Source organism: Rhipicephalus sanguineus, chromosome 8 (assembly GCF_013339695.2).
Source record: "Rhipicephalus sanguineus isolate Rsan-2018 chromosome 8, BIME_Rsan_1.4, whole genome shotgun sequence".
NCBI lineage: Eukaryota > Metazoa > Arthropoda > Arachnida > Ixodida > Ixodidae > Rhipicephalus > Rhipicephalus sanguineus.
In genome coordinates this window covers 33,436,515-33,448,220 of record NC_051183.1, presented here as the reverse complement: position 1 = coordinate 33,448,220, position 11,706 = coordinate 33,436,515, and positions in this window count along the sequence as shown.

Below are 11,706 nucleotides of genomic sequence, written 5' to 3'. Positions count from 1 at the left end.
GATGGGATATAATATATATATATATATATATATATATATATATATATATATATATATATATATATATATATATATATATATATATATATATATATATATGTATATATATATATATATATATATATATATATATATGTATGTATATATATATATATATATATATATATATATAGTATGTTCACTAACACATACAAACACTAGCACGAACGTACATACATGTTGGTTAACCCCCCCTCTCGAAATCAATTTCTGGCTACTCCCGTGAAACCCATACGCGAGACATCTAAGACTGGGGAAAATTAAATTGTGGCACTCGTGCGTGTTAATGTCTTTTACGCACAACAAAATTTTCTGGAACTGTATTGCCGACAGCCATTTGCAGGACTTTCCAACTCCATTTACGCTATGTAACAAACGCTTATACTTCACATTTTACCCATTCTTGCGTAAGAATGTTTCAAGTCATGACTTGATCGCATTGGCGTTTCCTATGCTCCTTCTAAATACAATGCGAGGCTCACACAACGAATTGAAGGCGCAAAAGTGCTTGACGTCATGAAAGTGCGGGAACGTCATTGGGGAATCTGTGCGAATTCTTTGTGACAAAACCACGGCAGTGGGCGCATCTTGCTTATTTTTTTTTAACACAAAAACATTTTATGTCGGGGTCCACCAAGACTTCAGTGACGTACTTCCGACACGGAAATGACGTCGAAAAAATATACATGATCAGATGGCAAAGAAAAACATTCCGTTAACGGGCACCGAACCCACGACCGCTCGCTCGGTCCACAGCAACAGATGCAGATGCCGGGCACGCTATCCACTGCGCCACGATCACAGACTCTAGAGGCTCTACAAACGCGCCTTTTATATCTACCACTCTCCCGGTCGGTGGGTGGTGTTGCCCTCTGGGAGCGGTAAATAAAGTAATTCGTCATTACTGTGGCCTCCACGATTAGCATCTGCAACGCGTTACACGTCCCTCCCATTCGGCGCGTTTTCAATAGAAGTTCAATTTTGTCAATGCCTTAACACATCGCGAGGTGGCGACATTAGCCAAGCGTCGCTTTAAGCGTCGTAAAAGCGTCGGCCTCGCTCATAGCTCTGCGACGCGCGCCTGCCTCACCTGCTTGTAACACCGCGTTCCCCGCTCACGCGCTCGCCCCTGAAAAATCGCGGCCTGGCTACCGGGGCTCCACGACGCGCTTTGCGTTTCCCTCTGTCTGGCCGTGGTGGTCAATCACATTTTAATATGCCGCGGGATGGCGATCAACTTCTGCGTCTAATATTCGACGCTCTTCTGGCTATCACACCTAGTTCTCTGATTACGCTTTCACCATTAACTACTACAGCTACCTCAAGTGTTTGTTTAATCATTTAGCAGGGACGTTAGTCGTCTGGATGGAGGTGTACCACCAATCGTCAAAGTGGGCACATCCACGTTAAACGGTGCTATAGCATCAATATACATTGTGCAAACTCTCTTATATCAATGTACAGTAAACCTTCAGTTACTTCCGTAAGGGCACGCTTTACTTTCGTGGTAGTCCGATTCCTATGACGGATCAACCATGTCTTTTTAACACGAAAGTGTTTTATTCCGGGGTCTACCACAGCTCTACTGGAGTATTTCCGTCACGGATATGACGTTGTAAATTATAAAGACTAACAATGGACAAAGAAAAAAACCAGAAGATAAAGTTCCGTCACCGGGAATCGAACTCACGACCCCTCGCTCCGCAGCGCGAAACGATTCGGCCACGGACGGCACGCTCTTCGCAATGCTAACGGCGAGCTATTTATATACGCCATTTTCCGGTGGAGATACTCAGAGATCCGTGTTACAGCGTGTTTTCGTTATCAGTAGCGAGATGGCGTGAAGGGCTCGAAGAGCGTAGAGTCACTGGAAAAATTTCAGAGTATCGCATCTGTTTTCCGCGCGCCGCCGCCGACGCGATTGGCTTACTTGCATCACGTGACCTCTCGCCGCCATATCCCTTCCAAGCGCTTTGGGTGCAGGCGCGTTCAATGCAGAGCGTGACCGGACATTTAGCAGTACCACGGTCCCCAGAAGTACTTCGTCGCTTTTTTAAACGCGTCATGCAGACAGGGGCGTAAGCAGACATTTTTTTCGGGAGGGGGGGGGGGGGCACGGGCCCGGCGTGCCACTCTCTGGCTACGCCACTGCATGCAGATGCCAGAAGAGAGTAGCTCACTATCAGTCGAACGTTACTGGTGAGCTACTCTGGGAATCTCGTTTGCCGTGTGGGAAAAATTAATGTCAAAGAGCGCCGTTCTACGTGGCTGCATAGTTGCCCTGAACGAATTCACCCCCCTCAAATAACATTCCTTCCTGCAGTGAACTAAACTAACTTTGCTGGAAAAGATCTTATGCGACAGGATACTTCACCTTTTCGGTTCGCTATGGTCAGCGATATTGAAAACTACATACCTATTTGCTTGGCCGTTTATATCTCGATCTGTTGAACAGATTACGCATACTATCCGAGTTATAAGCGTGCCACGCACGAGAGCGAAATCGAAGATTTATTAAAATAATAACTGTTTACTGGTATACCTTGAAGGCAATTGTGGCATGATATTGGCATTGCACAAAACAGAACCGTAGAACTCTGTTGATAAACTTGGTATAAGGCAATGTATCAAGCGTATTTTTACATTTGTTACAAAAAAATGCTGCTAATGCTGCATTGCACCGAGCGTACCCTTAAAATACTGTATAGTAGGTGAGAAATGGTCACAGCATAAAAAAAAAACAGATCCCACGCTTTGAAGGAGTCGATTTTATGCGAGCCCTAGGTCTATATACATACTGTGTTGCAGTAGCATGCGCTTTAAAAATTCCGGGATGTGCTATTTCTGATCAAAAGAACAAAGCACCGTGCCGAGGAAGTTATAATAAGAGTGCATTATGAAAAAGAAGTGCAGCAGTGCAGAAACCGAACCCAGCTGTTTACGCGCTGGCAACGCAAAAAAAGAAGAACTGTTTGTCAGAACACAGTAACATATTTGCGAATTCATTGCAACGTTGGGAATATTAAGGAGACAAGAAATAGGAAATGAAACAATTAAGTAGTGATGTCAATAATTTTTGATGGCCTATTTTCTACGTATCGCACCTACCTACCGCACGCCGATTCGCCCGTGCGTTCGGCTGCTGGCGTTCCGAATCAAGACGTCATGCACAACTTCCAATTACACCGTACACACGCAACTTCTATTACACATGTCAACCAGTTGAACAGCAAGCACGGTGCGCAAGCAAGCTATGCGTCAGTAATCAGTCGAAGGACGCAATGTTTAATGTACCTACCGCACGCCGATTCGCCCGTGCGTTCGGCTGCTGGCGTTCCGAATCAAGACGTCGCGCACAATTTCCAATTACCGTACACACACAACTTCTATTACACATGTCAACCAGTTGAACAGCAAGCACGGTGCACAAGCAAGCTATGCGTCAGCAATCAGTCGAAGGACGCAATGTTGAATGTTCTCGATGTTCGATAACGTTCTCGAGTGCAGTGAACCTGAACACCGACTGCAAAGCTAGCGCAAACAGTCAAGATTCACCAAATGTCGAAGTAAATGGCATCTCGCACGATGTCACTGCGCTAATACAACTATGTTTACAGATCCGGACCCAGCGAACACGCCCGGGCGTGACACGAAAAGAGACCGATGAAGCCATGAAGAGAGTTCGCGAGCACATGGCAACATTCGCCGTACGTTTCATTAGTTACACCGCTAACCGCGCAGTCGATCCATACCTGTCGATGACTCGAAATCACTTCTAATATCCTCTTGAAGAAACACACACACATAATGCCGTTCTGCCGAGCGTAACACGGCACTGAGGCTAAAAGATCGGTCACTTCTCAACACACGCTAGCAACGCGCCGGACGGTCTGGAAGTGACATGGCCGCCGCCACCAAATGTTGCCCGCGTGCAGCCTACCTTTGCGGTACTCTGATTTTCCAGTGACTCTAGAAGAGCGCGCTTTAAAAGTCGCCGTCGTTGCGGCGAGCGCCCGCCTCTACAGGGCGTGGTCGCTCGTGCGTGCGCTTATCTCGTGATCGCGGTGGTTCGTAGGTCTAGCGTTGAGAGCACGAAGGTCACTTGGCCCAATGCAGCGGCCGCTTTTGCGAAAGGAGCGCGGTGCTCACGCAGAAATAAGTTACAAATGTGACAGTTAGTTCGCTCTCATCCTGTGTATGTTTGTTCCGTGCGTCCTTTCTGCTTGAGCAGCGCGTTGCAAGTTTCGAGCTGCTTGTCGTTCTTCGCGTGAAATTACAATTTGTTGCCGTAGCATTCATTCCTTCGCCCTTGGGGCGAAAGAATGCACAACCAACGCTCAACTACGTCAGTGAAGGCACGTTTCACTTTCGTGTTATACCGATTCCTATGACGGAGAGATCGGCCATGTTTTTTTTTCAGGTTGTGCCCAACTGTAAGCCCCCGAGTTTAAATGCCATTGCTGGAACACCTTATTCATTCATGTTTACTTACTTATTTACCTACGTTCCACGTCGCCGCTGCTGCCGTTTGTCTCATTCGCACCTCTTCTGATCTGCTCTGCGGATGACATTTTTTTCCGAACTGACGGCCTAAAGCTAACACAGCGTCTTCCCTGTCCATGTCTCATTTTGTCTAAATAAGCGTTCCCTTTTCTACAAATTTCAGTGCCGCGAGCAACGAGCAGGGGCGTAACAAGAAACTTTTTTTTTTATTGGGGGGGGGGGGGAGGCACCTCCTTGTTCTGAAGAGAGGTTCGGGATGCAGGTGTGATCGAGTGTTATTTTGAGCTCTGTATGCCATGGCAAAATAAAATATCGAGAGGGCTACGCCACTAGCAACGAGTGATACTCTTGCTTCTCTTGCAAGCACTTCCTGTCGAGCACCTACTTCCCGTTTTCCGAATATTATGAAAAAGTCTTGTAAAAAAGGAAACAGGTACGAAATGGGTCGTTCTCGTTCAATTTAAGAGTTATATTAGAGACATATGATATCTCCGCATAAGTTTACTTATGAGAAGGGTCATTTACCTATCTGGATATATAATTAAAATCTATTGAATGAGTTCATTAAAAGAGCAGACGCGTTTCTTGTGAGTAGTTGGCATCATTGCGGCACCTATCGGAACAAATCTCAACCACGCACTTACTTCTATGCAGCCTTTGAGATCCACTTCGGCAGCGCGGGAAACAAGAGAGAGAGAGAATTTATTTACAGAAAGGCAGAGAGGTCGGCCTGAGCTATAGTTTGCTCTGGCCTGCTACTCTACACTGGGGAGGGGGGACAGGGGAGCGAAAGAGTGATGAATGACGATGGTAAGGTAGGGAGATGAGAATATAGTTCGTGACGCTGGGGCAAATCTAAAGACGTGCATCCAGTCCAGTGGCTTGTAAGAAGGCTACGACTGCATCGATGACCACACTTGTGCTGCTGACGTCAGGCCAAGGACCTAACACAACCTCATCGGTTAAAGGCCTACTATGATACTGCCCAATCGATGAGATCAGTTTTTGTCGTTCTCGTGCGTACGCTGGACAGGCGCAAAATATATGTTGAAGTGTCTCTGGTATCCGACAATGACCACAATCGGGACCTGTGTCACTGCAGCCGATCAAGTGGGCATAGCGTCTTGTGAATGCCACACCAAGACGAATGCGGTGAATGATGCATGTCATATTTCGCTTCAGCTTGTGAGGCATACGAAACTTCATTTCTGGGTCCCATTTATGAAGCCGCTTGTGCCGGCGTTCTGGTTTGTTCCAGTGCTCCGAAGTGTAGCTGCGCATTACTTGCCGAAGTAAGGCGTTAGTGTCTGCTCGCGAAAACGCAATGCACACTTCCGGGGCATTATGTAAAGCTGTTTTAGCTTCGGCGTCAGCCTTTTCATTCCCCATCACGCCACAGTGAGCAGGTATCCACTGGAATGCTACATGATGTCCATTTTTGTTGCAATTTATTGTTGCTATTCGGGAAGCAATAAGATTCCTTTCCGCAGAGCCCGCTCGAAGATGGACTATATTCTGTGATGCCAAAGCTGCTCTCCAAACCATCGATTGCATCATGATACAAGGCCCGTATTATACCTTATCGATAGAAATTGCTGAGCTTCTTGGCAATGCGGGAAACAAAGTTAGCGTAAAGGAAATACGATTACTTTTAAGGGCTCGTTTCTTAATTAGGCGCAATATTAATGAGAACTAACAGACAATAATGCCAAAGAAAGTATAAGGGATGTTATTCGTTGTGATTAGGATAAAATGTGAAGAAAGTAAAGTGGACGAAATGATAACCTGCCGCCGGCAGGGACCGAACCTGCGACCTTCGAATAACGCGTCCGATGCTCTACCACTGAGCCTACACTTTCTTTGGCATTATTGCCTGTTAGTTCTCATTAATGAAGTTAGCATAAGGAATACAGCAGGGCCCACGAACGCCGACATGCGAGCGCTGCTACCAGACACATATCTCAAGGATTAGGGCCACCTCCGCAAGCTAGAGTGCACCGCTGCCTACTTCACTCCCCTCCCACTAATCCTTCGGTCCACCCGTACCTTAGATAAGTGGGAAGGCACCCTTCGCGACGGCGCCCATGAAGTCTGTCGGGCGCTCGTTTGGTGGGCCTGGACTATGGCAGATACTATCATAGGAGTCCAGGAATAGGGACCCTCCCCGTTTTCTTCGCACTTCAATAAAGAAATGTTTTCAGCGTCGTCATCCGTATCTTTAATTTATCCGGCTGTCGCAATCCCTCTGGTAGGGCCTAGGCGGGTCCTTATTCTAAATCCAGGCACCCCTGAACCGATATCATACGCGAAAAAAAAAGTCCTTCTTTTCAGCTCCCAACATAAAGCGTAGTGTTTATTGGAGTGTTTATATAATAACCATGTGCTTTATCTGATATAGTGGTATCGCATGAAAGAATGCTTGTATTTTGCAACAATGCGGGTATTTGCTATTTCAGCTGGTTGAGTGAACAATGTACCCCAGGTGTAGGGTTAAGAATAATGGTACATCGTCGTGTTCATGCGTGTTACTTGGGTGAAATGTAGGCTATTCCAAAATAATTTATTTAAGTGCCATGCATCAGTGCAGTTCATGTGTAGTTGCGTATTGTGTTACTGCAATTGATACCAACGCCTGTTTTCTATAACACCAGTGCAAATGCTTGCTCCTTAATGGGAACCATTGGTCCCTCTTAGTTCAGGGAATGGTCGCGGTGTGACATCACCTAATGGGTACGACTTCTTGCGTCACACGTGAGTCTGACCACGCGATGCTGCAGTTCCCGTGGAGATGCGGTTTACGCACAATTTCTCATATTCGTCCCCCTTATGGATGTTCTGCCGTCAAAGAGCCAATGTAGATCATGTCATGTGGGGGTGTACTCAGAACCCACCACGTAAATCTCTTAATATTAGTAGTAAGCACAGTGGGAGGGCAGCTCGGCACCCAAGGTCCAGGACCAGATCCTGTATTGAGCCAAGAGGGTAGCGAAGACCTGCGCTGGGTAAGCTCCTCTGCTCCCTCCACCACCGCACCCTTCTTTCTTGGGATAAATTGTTTTTCTCCTTCTCCTCTTATAAGCGAGTTTTAGTATAGCGGATAACAGCAAACGCAAGGATTTAGCGTTAGCGTTAGCGTTGCGTGCTCCTAACTGCGCATGAGCAGAACGTAAACGTAGCCCGAGCTCTTACGTACGAACGCTATTTCTGGAATATATCGTTCAACGCTAACGCACGCAAGAGATCCCGTACGTAGGGCAAGATGGCGGTGCCTGTTGAAGGGAGAGCCGTCCACTTCGAATCTTTGTAGCCGTCGTCCTGCATTATTAAACTTATTCATTCCCTAATAATGTTCGTTTTTGATTTAGATTTGAATAATGAGGCTTCGCCAACCGTGTACCGCCGATAAAATAGCTCCGTTTTTGAGATACAAAGCGGATTTGCGCTGCAGAAGGCTCAGCAAGATTTGTTTGCAAGGTTCGCTCATGTTTTCTGTAGCAGCGCAAAGATGGCGACGCTGTCTTTAGTCACCTCTTTCCAAGATACGGCCACAAGTCAAGCAGATACATGCCAGGCGTCGTTTCCCTTCATGCCTTTCGCGGCAGTGCATGAATGTGACGCGTGATGCGTCCCAGCTTAAAATGGCCAAGTAATAGGGGTCTCGAAGAATTTTCGAACGCGGCATGTCGACAGAAACCAATGTGTCAGAACTCAACACTTCTGCAAACGCGACATGGAGACGCAACAGTGGTGACTTTGGATCAGCTCAACTTGGTGGCGCTTTTGTGGATTCTACAGTGCATTTAGTGTTTTTATGTCTAGATGGCGCCGTATGTGCTTGCGTTAGCGTTAGCGGGAATGCCTTCCGCTGTACTAAAAGACCACCAGTTGACACGCAGCGCGTTCTGTTTTAGCGTTAGCGTTGAGACGCACGCTAACGCTAACGTAAGCGTTCCCCGCTATACTAAAACTCGCTATATAATGCGTCGTTCAGATTTATTCTTCCGTACTCCTTCTTTAGTGGCTTGCAGCAATACCGCCGCAGCCGCAAAGCGCTTGTGTGGCACATTTTAAAGCCAGCGCACGCAGCAGCGTCGCAGTGACGCGTCCCCATTGGTAACGCGTATAGCTCTACGAACGGGGACGCGCTCCATCTCAAAAGACCGCGTCTCTTAAAGAGCCTGTGTGAAAACCAATGTAGGCATTACTAGTAAAGCCCCTGAATGAAATAATATAATTCAGGGGCTGTCGGTACTTTGCCCTACGAATGCAAAGCAGACACAAGCGCTAGCCGACGGTAGGGAGCAGGAGAGGACGATAGGAAAGGGCGATGAATGGTTGCATCAGGCCTCGGCCGGACTGCCCTGCCGTGATCGGGCGCCGCTGACTGGCATTGAAAAAAGTAGGAGGCGCTCGTTTTACCGACGCAGGTTACAAGAGTTCGGCGCATAAGAGCCTGTAGCGCTTGCGCGTATTTGCTTAATAAGCTTCCCTTTACGATCTAATGAATGCATGACACAATTAAGCCACTGAAAGCATTTGAGACATTATTTGTTATTAGTGACACGAGCCACGAGTGACTGTTCGCTATCTTCCAGACCACCCTGCATAGCGCCGGCGCGAGTTGTCCGATGACCCCGCGAAACACAAATGTATACAAGAAATGGAAAGGGTTACGCTAAGCATTGTATATGTTAGAATGTACATAAAGGTATGTCATAACTTAATATACGTTAAAGCAAAGCGAGCACCTGGCGTGCTGACGTCACATTTTCCTCCCCGTACGCTTTCTCTCCCGGTCCTCTCTCCCATTGCGCCAGCTGTGCACGAGATTGCACAGCGTTCGCCTCACTAGTATCACATGACAAGGCTCCCTTAGGCGCACCAGATGTCGCGCGTTTCGCGCTTCCTCCTCCTCCTCCACTTCCTCATGTAAGAGAGTGTGCCGGTTTACGTCACCAGTTGCTCATCTTGGCACGCCGTAGTATAGTGAACTAGAAGATGCGTAGCGGGCTCACTTGCGTCGAATGCGTGACGTCGCCGATGTCTCCTTGGGCGCCAGCATTGCTCACAAACGCTACGTCGAGCTCGATGGTCGTGACACCTGGTGCTCAGCAGTGTAAGCGCCCTTCGTTCTGTCGCGTCGCGTCTCCCCTCTAGCACTGCTGCCGCGACCATCGAAACCAGTGTAGCGTCTGTGACCACGGCTAGCATCAGCGGCTTCACCTTCCCCGTTGCCGCTGCGCGCAGCGGCTTCGCGAGCACTGACGTGATGGCGCCTAACGCGTGCTGCAGCGTGGTATCGTCGAACGCGTCACGCCAATGATCTCTCCATAACCAAGTTTACACAAGAACCGGTGCGATTTCCACTCCCAGTACCTTAAGTGCTGCCTAAGGGTTGCTTCAGGAACTTTTTTAACTGTACTGTAATAATTATCAAATAAATGGAAATGAATTAATGCCGCCCAAAAACGCCTTTGTCGTCGGTGGGGCCCGATCCAAAAACCTTTGAATCATGCGTCCGATGCTCGGCCAGTTGAGCTACGACGGTGAGCTACGACGTCCAGTTGAGCTGCGACGTCCACTTTCTTGGGTATTTGTGTGGAACATTCTTTTTGCTAGGGGCATCACTCAGCACGTGATTGCTTTAGAAGGTGTGGAAGCTAATTAAGGCATAAGTCTGCCTGAAATAGGTCCTCGCTATGAAAGAACAAAAACATTGGCGTTAGGTGTTTTTCGTCCACTTTAATTCATTGTCATTTATCTCATAATTACTACGCTTCGGTTAAAAGTAACAAATAATCTCCCTTATGCTTCTCCTGGCTTAACTCTCTCTTGCATTCATAAAGTTGCGTCTAACAAAACAGAAGTGCCTGTGCAACAAATTTGCTTCTTTCGTTGTCTGATAACTAGGGCCTCGCATCAGCAGGCTCGATACCTTTGGGTAGCACACTTGGTCCTAAAGAAGCACAGAAATGTGTTCACTGCCTCGTAGGCCAGTCAGCGATTGGGAAGGTGTTCTAAACGCATCTGCATTGAATGTAAACACATACAAAAGAAGAAAGAACAGCGTGGAACCTGTAGGACGTAGTTATATTGCACTATTTTATTGTCTACGGTCTATTGCACTCTACGACTAGCTCGCTGCGATGGCATCTTTTTCGTTTTGAACTGTTTCGCCACCATTGCCGCGTCTAGCTGGGCGCGATGAAAGAACGCCAGTAAATGCTTATCTCAGCATCACCAGAACGATGTGATGTTATCTCAGCATCAAAACACCAGAACGATGCGATGGGTTGACTCATACTGGACATCGTGGCTGTCAGACATCGCAGATATGCACTTCGCAAATACTGCTTCATCTTTTTACGTCACCATACCAATCGCTATGGCCACAGGCTGCAGCGGGTCGGCACGCAGCATGCACACGACACGCGTGACACAGGCTCCGGTGAAGTCCGACCGTAAAAATGATACCGTGGTGTCTAGTGGGGTCGTGTTACGCAAAGGTAACTGCACTGTCTCATCGTTTTATGGTGACGTAAATGAGGTTGTACAATAAGTTACGGCACCTTTGACAGGTGGAGTCTGGCAGCTAGGGTATTTAAAAGATGGAGCACATGCGTGAAACTACGTGCATCCGCACTGACTGTTTGGAGCCGAGAAACATGTTTGGCATGATTGTGCTCCTCAGCATGGCTAGCCTTGCCTTAGTTGGGGCGTGGCAGCAGACACCTACGCTTGAATCGTGCTCAGGTAAATACGTTATCATCTTTTTCTTTGAACTTCTGTAGGAGTAGTTGAGCCGTCACCGAAACTTGATTAAAATTCCTTCTACTTGGACGCTTCTCGAAACGGCCTGATAGCTTGCTCAAGTGTTGTGCCTAAGATCCTTGCTTTGGCGAACTAAGATAACCGTAGCTGATGTTGCCTCAACTACATAAAAGATATTGAGAGAAGAACTCGAGCCATTGAACTGGTGGCAGAATCTGTTCGCAGGGCGGCTAATACAGAACCTGAAACCTGACATTGAATTTTCCCTTCGTTGAAGCCTTTGCTAAAAAATGCAGCACTCTGAATACAGCCATATCTGAGCTTTTATCTAAGTAGTCATTATCTTAGCTTTGTATTCGCAAGAACCTTGCGTCGTTTACATGTTGATTTTAG